This window comes from Oryzias latipes, chromosome 13 (assembly GCF_002234675.1).
Source record: "Oryzias latipes chromosome 13, ASM223467v1".
NCBI classification, from domain to species: domain Eukaryota; kingdom Metazoa; phylum Chordata; class Actinopteri; order Beloniformes; family Adrianichthyidae; genus Oryzias; species Oryzias latipes.
In genome coordinates, this window is record NC_019871.2 from 13,647,831 (window position 1) to 13,660,649 (window position 12,819).

Genomic DNA, 12,819 nt, shown 5'->3' on the forward strand with positions numbered 1-12,819 from the left:
AGAAAGCCTCTGACCAGTTATATGAATAAGACAAAATCAGGTGTACCCGCTTTCCACTGACAACTTATATTCAAAGATTCGCATAATAATTCAGCTCAACCAAAGACCAGAATTCTTTTTAAATCTACTAACTCGAAGTGACATAGCATGCCCCTAATGTGTAGTACTCCGAGATAGGGGTGAGGTCCCTTTTTAGGCAAAGGTTTTGTTGTGGGGGTATAGCTCAGTGGTAGAGCATTTGACTGCAGATCAAGAGGTCCCCAGTTCAACTCTGGGTGCCCCCTGCTCACTTTAAACCTCAGGATTAAAATGCTAACATCTCCATTAAAATTGTAAAATTTCCCTGAAAGAAAAAACCACTTCAAAGACCCATTATTAGAACAAGCCACTCCACATTCAGACAAATAAATCAAACACATGTGTACATGTTTGCCATTCAATCTATACATTCGCAATTTCAAATAAAATTTAAAGAAAACAAAGACTACATGTCTTTTTGAATCCCCCAATTTGAAGTGTGGTAGGTTGTCTCAGCCTTTGCAGAAATGCTGCAATAGGCAGGGAGGACCCATTTTCATGAGCATCTTCTATGTTGGGTTCAATCTCAGTGAAAGAGCATTTGACTGCAGGTCAAGCAGTCCCCAGTTCAACACTGGATGCCCCCTCATTGTGAAACGTGAGCATTTCCAGTATCAAATCACAGTTGACGTATTTTCAGACCACTGAACCAATGCACTACATACTTCAAGGAGTTTTTTGAAAGAAAGCCTCTGACCAGTTACATGAATAAGACAAAATCAGGTGTACCCGCTTTCCACTGACAACTTATATTCAAAGATTCGCATAATAATTCAGCTCAACCAAAGACCAGAATTCTTTTTAAATCTACTAACTCGAAGTGACATAGCATGCCCCTAATGTGTAGTACTCCGAGATAGGGGGTGAGGTCCCTTTTTAGGCAAAGGTTTTGTTGTGGGGGTATAGCTCAGTGGTAGAGCATTTGACTGCAGATCAAGAGGTCCCCAGTTCAACTCTGGGTGCCCCCTGCTCACTTTAAACCTCAGGATTAAAATGCTAACATCTCCATTAAATTGTAAAATTTCCCTGAAAGAAAAAACCACTTCAAAGACCCATTATTAGAACAAGCCACTCCACATTCAGACAAATAAATCAAACACATGTGTACATGTTTGCCATTCAATCTATACATTGCAATTTCAAATAAATTTAAAGAAAACAAAGACTACATGTCTTTTTGAATCCCCCAATTTGAAGTGTGGTAGGTTGTCTCAGCCTTTGCAGAAATGCTGCAATAGGCAGGGAGGACCCATTTTCATGAGCATCTTCTATGTTGGGTTCAATCTCAGTGAAAGAGCATTTGACTGCAGGTCAAGCAGTCCCCAGTTCAACACTGGATGCCCCCTCATTGTGAAACGTGAGCATTTCCAGTATCAAATCACAGTTGACGGACTTTCAGACCACTGAACCAATGCACTACATACTTCAAGGAGTTTTTTGAAAGAAAGCCTCTGACCAGTTATATGAATAAGACAAAATCAGGTGTACCCGCTTTCCACTGACAACTTATATTCAAAGATTCGCATAATAATTCAGCTCAACCAAAGACCAGAATTCTTTTTAAATCTACTAACTCGAAGTGACATAGCATGCCCCTAATGTGTAGTACTCCGAGATAGGGGGTGAGGTCCCTTTTTAGGCAAAGGTTTTGTTGTGGGGGTATAGCTCAGTGGTAGAGCATTTGACTGCAGATCAAGAGGTCCCAGTTCAACTCTGGGTGCCCCTGCTCACTTTAAACCTCAGGATTAAAATGCTAACATCTCCATTAAAATTGTAAAATTTCCCTGAAAGAAAAAAACCACTTCAAAGACCCATTATTAGAACAAGCCACTCCACATTCAGACAAATAAATCAAGCACATGTGTACATGTTTGCCATTCAATTATACATTCGCAATTTCAATAAAATTTAAAGAAAACAAAGACTACATGTCTTTTTGAATCCCCCAATTTGAAGTGTGGTAGGTTGTCTCAGCCTTTGCAGAAATGCTGCAATAGGCAGGGAGGACCCATTTTCATGAGCATCTTCTATGTTGGGTTCAATCTCAGTGAAAGAGCATTTGACTGCAGGTCAAGCAGTCCCCAGTTCAACACTGGATGCCCCCTCATTGTGAAACGTGAGCATTTCCAGTATCAAATCACAGTTGACGGACTTTCAGACCACTGAACCAATGCACTACATACTTCAAGGAGTTTTTTGAAAGAAAGCCTCTGACCAGTTATATGAATAAGACAAAATCAGGTGTACCCGCTTTCCACTGACAACTTATATTCAAAGATTCGCATAATAATTCAGCTCAACCAAAGACCAGAATTCTTTTTAAATCTACTAACTCGAAGTGACATAGCATGCCCCTAATGTGTAGTACTCCGAGATAGGGGGTGAGGTCCCTTTTTAGGCAAAGGTTTTGTTGTGGGGGTATAGCTCAGTGGTAGAGCATTTGACTGCAGATCAAGAGGTCCCCAGTTCAACTCTGGGTGCCCCTGCTCACTTTAAACCTCAGGATTAAAATGCTAACATTTCCATTAAAATTGTAAAATTTCCCTGAAAGAAAATCCACTTCAAAGACCCATTATTAGAACAAGCCACTCCACATTCAGACAAATAAATCAAACACATGTGTACATGTTTGCCATTCAATCTATACATTCGCAATTTAAAGAAAACAAAGACTACATGTCTTTTTGAATCCCCAATTTGAAGTGTGGTAGGTTGTCTCAGCCTTTGCAGAAATGCTGCAATAGGCAGGGAGGACCCATTTTCATGAGCATCTTCTATGTTGGGTTCAATCTCAGTGAAAGAGCATTTGACTGCAGGTCAAGCAGTCCCCAGTTCAACACTGGATGCCCCCTCATTGTGAAACGTGAGCATTTCCAGTATCAAATCACAGTTGACGGACTTTCAGACCACTGAACCAATGCACTACATACTTCAAGGAGTTTTTTGAAAGAAAGCCTCTGACCAGTTATATGAATAAGACAAAATCAGGTGTACCCGCTTTCCACTGACAACTTATATTCAAAGATTTGCATAATAATTCAGCTCAACCAAAGACCAGAATTCTTTTTAAATCTACTAACTCGAAGTGACATAGCATGCCCCTAAAGTGTAGTACTCCGAGATAGGGGGTGAGGTCCCTTTTTAGGCAAAGTTTTTTTTGTGGGGGTATAGCTCAGTGGTAGAGCATTTGACTGCAGATCAAGAGGTCCCCAGTTCAACTCTGGGTGCCCCCTGATCACTTTAAACCTCAGGATTAAAATGCTAACATCTCCATTAAAATTGTAAAATTTCCCTCAATCAATATACACTTCAAAGACTTATTATTAGAACAAGCCACTCCACATTCAGACAAATTCATGTGTACATGTTTGCCATTCAATCTATACATTCGCAATTTAAAGAAAACAAAGACTACATGTCTTTTTGAATCCCCCAATTTGAAGTGTGGTAGCTTGTCTCAGCCTTTGCAGAAATGCTGCAATAGGCAGGGAGGACCCATTTTCATGAGCATCTTCTATGTTGGGTTCAATCTCAGTGAAAGAGCATTTGACTGCAGGTCAAGCAGTCCCCAGTTCAACACTGGATGCCCCCTCATTGTGAAACGTGAGCATTTCCAGTATCAAATCACAGTTGACGTATTTTCAGACCACTGAACCAATGCACTACATACTTCAAGGAGTTTTTTGAAAGAAAGCCTCTGACCAGTTACATGAATAAGACAAAATCAGGTGTACCCGCTTTCCACTGACAACTTATATTAAAAGATTTGCATAATAATTCAGCTCAACCAAAGACCAGAATTCTTTTTAAATCTACTAACTCGAAGTGACATAGCATGCCCCTAATGTGTAGTACTCTGAGATAGGGGGTGAGGTCCCTTTTTAGGCAAAGGTTTTGTTGTGGGAGTATAGCTCAGTGGTAGAGCATTTGACTGCAGATCAAGAGGTCCCCAGTTAAACTCTGGGTGCCCCCTGCTTACTTTAAACCTCAGGATTAAAATGCTAACATCTCCATTAAAATTGTAAAATTTCCCTGAAAGAAAAAACCACTTCAAAGACCCATTATTAGAACAAGCCACTCCACATTCAGACAAATAAATCAAACACATGTGTACATGTTTGCCATTCAATCTATACATTCGCAATTTCAAATAAAATTTAAAGAAAACAAAGACTACATGTCTTTTTGAATCCCCCAATTTGAAGTGTGGTAGGTTGTCTCAGCCTTTGCAGAAATGCTGCAATAGGCAGGGAGGACCCATTTTCATGAGCATCTTCTATGTTGGGTTCAATCTCAGTGAAAGAGCATTTGACTGCAGGTCAAGCAGTCCCCAGTTCAACACTGGATGCCCCCTCATTGTGAAACCGTGAGCATTTCCAGTATCAAATCACAGTTGACGTATTTTCAGACCACTGAACCAATGCACTACATATTTCGAGGAGTTTTTTGAAAGAAAGCCTCTGACCAGTTACATGAATAAGACAAAATCAGGTGTACCCGCTTTCCACTGACAACTTATATTAAAAGATTCGCATAATAATTCAGCTCAACCAAAGACCAGAATTCTTTTTAAATCTACTAACTCGAAGTGACATAGCATGCCCCTAATGTGTAGTACTCCGAGATAGGGGGTGAGGTCCCTTTTTAGGCAAAGGTTTTGTCGTGGGGGTATAGCTCAGTGGTAGAGCATTTGACTGCAGATCAAGAGGTCCCCAGTTCAACTCTGGGTGCCCCCTGCTCACCTTAAACCTCAGGATTAAAATGCTAACATCTCCATTAAAATTGTAAAATTTCCCTGAAAGAAAAAAACCACTTCAAAGACCCATTATTAGAACAAGCCACTCCACATTCAGACAAATAAAGCAAACACATGTGTACATGTTTGCCATTCAATCTATACATTCGCAATTTCAAATAAAATTTAAAGAAAACAAAGACTACATGTCTTTTTGAATCCCCCAATTTGAAGTGTGGTAGGTTGTCTCAGCCTTTGCAGAAATGCTGCAATAGGCAGGGAGGACCCATTTTCATGAGCATCTTCTATGTTGGGTTCAATCTCAGTGAAAGAGCATTTGACTGCAGGTCAAGCAGTCCCCAGTTCAACACTGGATGCCCCCTCATTGTGAAACGTGAGCATTTCCAGTATCAAATCACAGTTGACGTATTTTCAGACCACTGAACCAATGCACTACATATTTCGAGGAGTTTTTTGAAAGAAAGCCTCTGACCAGTTACATGAATAAGACAAAATCAGGTGTACCCGCTTTCCACTGACAACTTATATTAAAAGATTCGCATAATAATTCAGCTCAACCAAAGACCAGAATTCTTTTTAAATCTACTAACTCGAAGTGACATAGCATGCCCCTAATGTGTAGTACTCCGAGATAGGGGGTGAGGTCCCTTTTTAGGCAAAGGTTTTGTTGTGGGGGTATAGCTCAGTGGTAGAGCATTTGACTGCAGATCAAGAGGTCCCCAGTTCAACTCTGGGTGCCCCCTGCTCACCTTAAACCTCAGGATTAAAATGCTACATCTCCATTAAAATTGTAAAATTTCCCTGAAAGAAAAAAACCACTTCAAAGACCCATTATTAGAACAAGCCACTCCACATTCAGACAAATAAAGCAAACACTTGTGTACATGTTTGCCATTCAATCTATACATTCGCAATTTAAAGAAAACAAAGACTACATGTCTTTTTGAATCCCCCAATTTGAAGTGTGGTAGGTTGTCTCAGCCTTTGCAGAAATGCTGCAATAGGCAGGGAGGACCCATTTTCATGAGCATCTTCTATGTTGGGTTCAATCTCAGTGAAAGGGCATTTGACTGCAGGTCAAGCAGTCCCCAGTTCAACACTGGATGCCCCCTCATTGTGAAACGTGAGCATTTCCAGTATCAAATCACAGTTGACGTATTTTCAGACCACTGAACCAATGCACTACATACTTCAAGGAGTTTTTTGAAAGAAAGCCTCTGACCAGTTATATGAATAAGACAAAATCAGGTGTACCCGCTTTCCACTGACAACTTATATTCAAAGATTCGCATAATAATTCAGCTCAACCAAAGACCAGAATTCTTTTTAAATCTACTAACTCGAAGTGACATAGCATGCCCCTAATGTGTAGTACTCCGAGATAGGGGTGAGGTCCCTTTTTAGGCAAAGGTTTTGTTGTGGGGGTATAGCTCAGTGGTAGAGCATTTGACTGCAGATCAAGAGGTCCCCAGTTCAACTCTGGGTGCCCCCTGCTCACTTTAAACCTCAGGATTAAAATGCTAACATATCCATTAAAATTTCCCTGAAAGAAAAAAACACTTCAAAGACCCATTATTAGAACAAGCCACTCCACATTCAGACAAATAAATCAAGCACATGTGTACATGTTTGCCATTCAATCTATACATTCGCAATTTCAAATAAAATTTAAAGAAAACAAAAACTACATGTCTTTTTGAATCCCCCAATTTGAAGTGTGGTAGGTTGTCTCAGCCTTTGCAGAAATTCTGCAATAGGCAGGGAGGACCCATTTTCATGAGCATCTTCTATGTTGGGTTCAATCTCAGTGAAAGAGCATTTGACTGCAGGTCAAGCAGTCCCCAGTTCAACACTGGATGCCCCCTCATTGTGAAACGTGAGCATTTCCAGTATCAAATCACAGTTGACGGACTTTCAGACCACTGAACCAATGCACTACATACTTCAAGGAGTTTTTTGAAAGAAAGCCTCTGACCAGTTATATGAATAAGACAAAATCAGGTGTACCCGCTTTCCACTGACAACTTATATTCAAAGATTCGCATAATAATTCAGCTCAACCAAAGACCAGAATTCTTTTTAAATCTACTAACTCGAAGTGACATAGCATGCCCCTAATGTGTAGTACTCCGAGATAGGGGGTGAGGTCCCTTTTTAGGCAAAGGTTATGTTGTGGGGGTATAGCTCAGTGGTAGAGCATTTGACTGCAGATCAAGAGGTCCCCAGTTCAACTCTGGGTGCCCCCTGCTCACTTTAAACCTCAGGATGAAAATGCTAACATCTCCATTAAAATTGTAAAATTTCCCTGAAAGAAAAAAACCACTTCAAAGACCCATTATTAGAACAAGCCACTCCACATTCAGACAAATAAGTCAAACACATGTGTACATGTTTGCCATTCAATCTATACATTTGCAATTTAAAGAAAACAAAGACTACATGTCTTTTTGAATCCCCCAATTTGAAGTGTGGTAGGTTGTCTCAGCCTTTGCAGAAATGCTGCAATAGGCAGGGAGGACCCATTTTCATGAGCATCTTCTATGTTGGGTTCAATCTCAGTGAAAGAGCATTTGACTGCAGGTCAAGCAGTCCCCAGTTCAACACTGGATGCCCCCTCATTGTGAAACGTGAGCATTTCCAGTATAAAATCACAGTTGACGTATTTTCAGACCACTGAACCAATGCACTACATATTTCAAGGAGTTTTTTGAAAGAAAGCCTCTGACCAGTTACATGAATAAGACAAAATCAGGTGTACCCGCTTTCCACTGACAACTTATATTAAAAGATTCGCATAATAATTCAGCTCAACCAAAGACCAGAATTCTTTTTAAATCTACTAACTCGAAGTGACATAGCATGCCCCTAATGTGTAGTACTCCGAGATAGGGGGTGAGGTCCCTTTTTAGGCAAAGGTTTTGTTGTGGGGGTATAGTTCAGTGGTAGAGCATTTGACTGCAGATCAAGAGGTCCCCAGTTCAACTCTGGGTGCCCCCTGCTCACTTTAAACCTCAGGATTAAAATGCTAACATCTCCATTAAAATTGAACAAGCCACTCCACATTCAGACAAATTCATGTGTACATGTTTGCCACTCAATCTATACATTCGCAATTTCAAATAAAATGTAAAGAAAACAAAGACTACATGTCTTTTTGAATCCCCCAATTTGAAGTGTGGTAGGTTGTCTCAGCCTTTGCAGAAATGCTGCAATAGGCAGGGAGGACCCATTTTCATGAGCATCTTCTATGTTGGGTTCAATCTCAGTGAAAGAGCATTTGACTGCAGGTCAAGCAGTCCCCAGTTCAACACTGGATGCCCCCTCATTGTGAAACGTGAGCATTTCCAGTATCAAATCACAGTTGACGGACTTTCAGACCACTGAACCAATGCACTACATACTTCAAGGAGTTTTTTGAAAGAAAGCCTCTGACCAGTTATATGAATAAGACAAAATCAGGTGTACCCGCTTTCCACTGACAACTTATATTCAAAGATTCGCATAATAATTCAGCTCAACCAAAGACCAGAATTCTTTTTAAATCTACTAACTCGAAGTGACATAGCATGCCCCTAATGTGTAGTACTCCGAGATAGGGGGTGAGGTCCCTTTTTAGGCAAAGGTTATGTTGTAGGGGTATAGCTCAGTGGTAGAGCATTTGACTGCAGATCAAGAGGTCCCCAGTTCAACTCTGGGTGCCCCCTGCTCACTTTAAACCTCAGGATGAAAATGCTAACATCTCCATTAAAATTGTAAAATTTCCCTGAAAGAAAAAAACCACTTCAAAGACCCATTATTAGAACAAGCCACTCCACATTCAGACAAATAAGTCAAACACATGTGTACATGTTTGCCATTCAATCTATACATTTGCAATTTAAAGAAAACAAAGACTACATGTCTTTTTGAATCCCCCAATTTGAAGTGTGGTAGGTTGTCTCAGCCTTTGCAGAAATGCTGCAATAGGCAGGGAGGACCCATTTTCATGAGCATCTTCTATGTTGGGTTCAATCTCAGTGAAAGAGCATTTGACTGCAGGTCAAGCAGTCCCCAGTTCAACACTGGATGCCCCCTCATTGTGAAACGTGAGCATTTCCAGTATAAAATCACAGTTGACGTATTTTCAGACCACTGAACCAATGCACTACATATTTCAAGGAGTTTTTTGAAAGAAAGCCTCTGACCAGTTACATGAATAAGACAAAATCAGGTGTACCCGCTTTCCACTGACAACTTATATTAAAAGATTCGCATAATAATTCAGCTCAACCAAAGACCAGAATTCTTTTTAAATCTACTAACTCGAAGTGACATAGCATGCCCCTAATGTGTAGTACTCCGAGATAGGGGGTGAGGTCCCTTTTTAGGCAAAGGTTTTGTTGTGGGGGTATAGTTCAGTGGTAGAGCATTTGACTGCAGATCAAGAGGTCCCCAGTTCAACTCTGGGTGCCCCCTGCTCACTTTAAACCTCAGGATTAAAATGCTAACATCTCCATTAAAATTGAACAAGCCACTCCACATTCAGACAAATTCATGTGTACATGTTTGCCACTCAATCTATACATTCGCAATTTCAAATAAAATGTAAAGAAAACAAAGACTACATGTCTTTTTGAATCCCCCAATTTGAAGTGTGGTAGGTTGTCTCAGCCTTTGCAGAAATGCTGCAATAGGCAGGGAGGACCCATTTTCATGAGCATCTTCTATGTTGGGTTCAATCTCAGTGAAAGAGCATTTGACTGCAGGTCAAGCAGTCCCCAGTTCAACTCTGGGTGCCCCCTGCTCACTTTAAACCTCAGGATTAAAATGCTAACATCTCCATTAAAATTGAACAAGCCACTCCACATTCAGACAAATTCATGTGTACATGTTTGCCACTCAATCTATACATTCGCAATTTCAAATAAAATTTAAAGAAAACAAAGACTACATGTCTTTTTGAATCCCCCAATTTGAAGTGTGGTATGTTGTCTCAGCCTTTGCAGAAATGCTGCAATAGGCAGGGAGGACCCATTTTCATGAGCATCTTCTATGTTGGGTTCAATCTCAGTGAAAGAGCATTTGACTGCAGGTCAAGCAGTCCCCAGTTCAACACTGGATGCCCCCTCATTGTGAAACGTGAGCATTTCCAGTATCAAATCACAGTTGACGTATTTTCAGACCACTGAACCAATGCACTACATATTTCAAGGAGTTTTTTGAAAGAAAGCCTCTGACCAGTTACATGAATAAGACAAAATCAGGTGTACCCGCTTTCCACTGACAACTTATATTAAAAGATTCGCATAATAATTCAGCTCAACCAAAGACCAGAATTCTTTTTAAATCTACTAACTCGAAGTGACATAGCATGCCCCTAATGTGTAGTACTCCGAGATAGGGGGTGAGGTCCCTTTTTAGGCAAAGGTTTTGTTGTGGGGGTATAGCTCAGTGGTAGAGCATTTGACTGCAGATCAAGAGGTCCCCAGTTCAACTCTGGGTGCCCCCTGCTCACTTTAAACCTCAGGATTAAAATGCTAACATATCCATTAAAATTGTAAAATTTCCCTCAATCAATATACCACTTCAAAGACTTTTTATTAGAACAAGCCACTCCACATTCAGACAAATTCATGTGTACATGTTTGCCACTCAATCTATACATTCGCAATTTCAAATAAAATTTAAAGAAAACAAAGACTACATGTCTTTTTGAATCCCCCAATTTGAAGTGTGGTAGCTTGTCTCAGCCTTTGCAGAAATGCTGCAATAGGCAGGGAGGACCCATTTTCATGAGCATCTTCTATGTTGGGTTCAATCTCAGTGAAAGAGCATTTGACTGCAGGTCAAGCAGTCCCCAGTTCAACACTGGATGCCCCCTCATTGTGAAACGTGAGCATTTCCAGTATCAAATCACAGTTGACGTATTTTCAGACCACTGAACCAATGCACTACATACTTCAAGGAGTTTTTTGAAAGAAAGCCTCTGACCAGTTATATGAATAAGACAAAATCAGGTGTACCCGCTTTCCACTGACAACTTATATTAAAAGATTCGCATAATAATTCAGCTCAACCAAAGACCAGAATTCTTTTTAAATCTACTAACTCGAAGTGACATAGCATGCCCCTAAAGTGTAGTACTCCGAGATAGGGGGTGAGGTCCCTTTTTAGGCAAAGTTTTTTTTGTGGGGGTATAGCTCAGTGGTAGAGCATTTGACTGCAGGTCAAGAGGTCCCCAGTTCAACTCTGGGTGCCCCCTGCTCACTTTAAACCTCAGGATTAAAATGCTAACATCTCCATTAAAATTGTAAAATTTCCCTCAATCAATATACCACTTCAAAGACTTATTATTAGAACAAGCCACTCCACATTCAGACAAATTCATGTGTACATGTTTGCCACTCAATCTATACATTCGCAATTTCAAATAAAATTTAAAGAAAACAAAGACTACATGTCTTTTTGAATCCCCCAATTTGAAGTGTGGTAGCTTGTCTCAGCCTTTGCAGAAATGCTGCAATAGGCAGGGAGGACCCATTTTCATGAGCATCTTCTATGTTGGGTTCAATCTCAGTGAAAGAGCATTTGACTGCAGGTCAAGCAGTCCCCAGTTCAACACTGGATGCCCCCTCATTGTGAAACGTAAGCATTTCCAGTATCAAATCACAGTTGACGGACTTTCAGACCACTGAACCAATGCACTACATACTTCAAGGAGTTTTTTGAAAGAAAGCCTCTGACCAGTTATATGAATAAGACAAAATCAGGTGTACCCGCTTTCCACTGACAACTTATATTCAAAGATTCGCATAATAATTCAGCTCAACCAAAGACCAGAATTCTTTTTAAATCTACTAACTCGAAGTGACATAGCATGCCCCTAATGTGTAGTACTCCGAGATAGGGGGTGAGGTCCCTTTTTTGGCATAGGTTTTGTTGTGGGGGTATAGCTCAGTGGTAGAGCATTTGACTGCAGATCAAGAGGTCCCCAGTTCAACTCTGGGTGCCCCCTGCTTACTTTAAACCTCAGGATTAAAATGCTAACATCTCCATTAAAATTGTAAAATTTCCCTGAAAGAAAAAACCACTTCAAAGACCAATTATTAGAACAAGCCACTCCACATTCAGACAAATAAATCAAACACATGTGTACATGTTTGCCATTCAATCTATACATTTGCAATTTCAATTAAAATTTAAAGAAAACATAGACTACATGTCTTTTTGAATCCCCCAATTTGAAGTGTGGTAGGTTGTCTCAGCCTTTGCAGAAATGCTGCAATAGGCAGGGAGGACCCATATTCATGAGCATCTTCTATGTTGGGTTCAATCTCAGTGAAAGAGCATTTGACTGCAGGTCAAGCAGTCCCCAGTTCAACACTGGATGCCCCCTCATTGTGAAACGTGAGCATTTCCAGTATCAAATCACAGTTGACGGACTTTCAGACCACTGAACCAATGCACTACATACTTCAAGGAGTTTTTTGAAAGAAAGCCTCTGACCAGTTATATGAATAAGACAAAATCAGGTGTACCCGCTTTCCACTGACAACTTATATTCAAAGATTCGCATAATAATTCAGCTCAACCAAAGACCAGAATTCTTTTTAAATCTACTAACTCGAAGTGACATAGCATGCCCCTAATGTGTAGTACTCCGAGATAGGGGGTGAGGTCCCTTTTTAGGCATAGCTTTTGTTGTGGGGGTATAGCTCAGTGGTAGAGCATTTGACTGCAGATCAAGAGGTCCCCAGTTCAACTCTGGGTGCCCCCTGCTCACTTTAAACCTCAGGATTGAAATGCTAACATCTCCATTAAAATTGTAAAATTTCCCTGAAAGAAAAAACCACTTCAAAGACTTAATATTCGAGCAAGCCACTCCACATTCAGACAAATTCATGTGTACATGTTTGACATTCAATCTATACATTCGCAATTTCAAATAAAATCTAAAGAAAACAAAGACTACATGTCTCTTTGAATCCCCCAATTTGAAGTGTGGT

At 40.3% G+C, this 12,819-nt stretch overlaps 10 non-coding genes across 10 annotated transcripts; all 10 read left to right on the top strand.

Annotated features, from left to right (window-relative positions):
* The first annotated feature begins 212 nt into the window (after positions 1–212).
* Positions 213–284, top strand: trnac-gca. The gene has a single exon. It is a non-coding gene; the product is annotated as a tRNA-Cys (tRNA).
* Positions 285–974: 690 nt separating this feature from the next.
* trnac-gca lies at positions 975–1,046 on the top strand. The gene has a single exon. It is a non-coding gene; the product is annotated as a tRNA-Cys (tRNA).
* Positions 1,047–3,239: 2,193 nt separating this feature from the next.
* trnac-gca lies at positions 3,240–3,311 on the top strand. The gene has a single exon. It is a non-coding gene; the product is annotated as a tRNA-Cys (tRNA).
* A 1,431-nt stretch (positions 3,312–4,742) lies between these two features.
* trnac-gca lies at positions 4,743–4,814 on the top strand. The gene has a single exon. It is a non-coding gene; the product is annotated as a tRNA-Cys (tRNA).
* A 691-nt stretch (positions 4,815–5,505) lies between these two features.
* On the top strand, positions 5,506–5,577 carry trnac-gca. Its single transcript has one exon. It is a non-coding gene; the product is annotated as a tRNA-Cys (tRNA).
* Positions 5,578–6,254: 677 nt separating this feature from the next.
* On the top strand, positions 6,255–6,326 carry trnac-gca. The gene has a single exon. It is a non-coding gene; the product is annotated as a tRNA-Cys (tRNA).
* A 682-nt stretch (positions 6,327–7,008) lies between these two features.
* On the top strand, positions 7,009–7,080 carry trnac-gca. Its single transcript has one exon. It is a non-coding gene; the product is annotated as a tRNA-Cys (tRNA).
* Positions 7,081–10,250: 3,170 nt separating this feature from the next.
* trnac-gca lies at positions 10,251–10,322 on the top strand. Its single transcript has one exon. It is a non-coding gene; the product is annotated as a tRNA-Cys (tRNA).
* Positions 10,323–11,756: 1,434 nt separating this feature from the next.
* Positions 11,757–11,828, top strand: trnac-gca. The gene has a single exon. It is a non-coding gene; the product is annotated as a tRNA-Cys (tRNA).
* A 690-nt stretch (positions 11,829–12,518) lies between these two features.
* trnac-gca lies at positions 12,519–12,590 on the top strand. The gene has a single exon. It is a non-coding gene; the product is annotated as a tRNA-Cys (tRNA).
* The last annotated feature ends 229 nt before the right edge of the window (positions 12,591–12,819 follow it).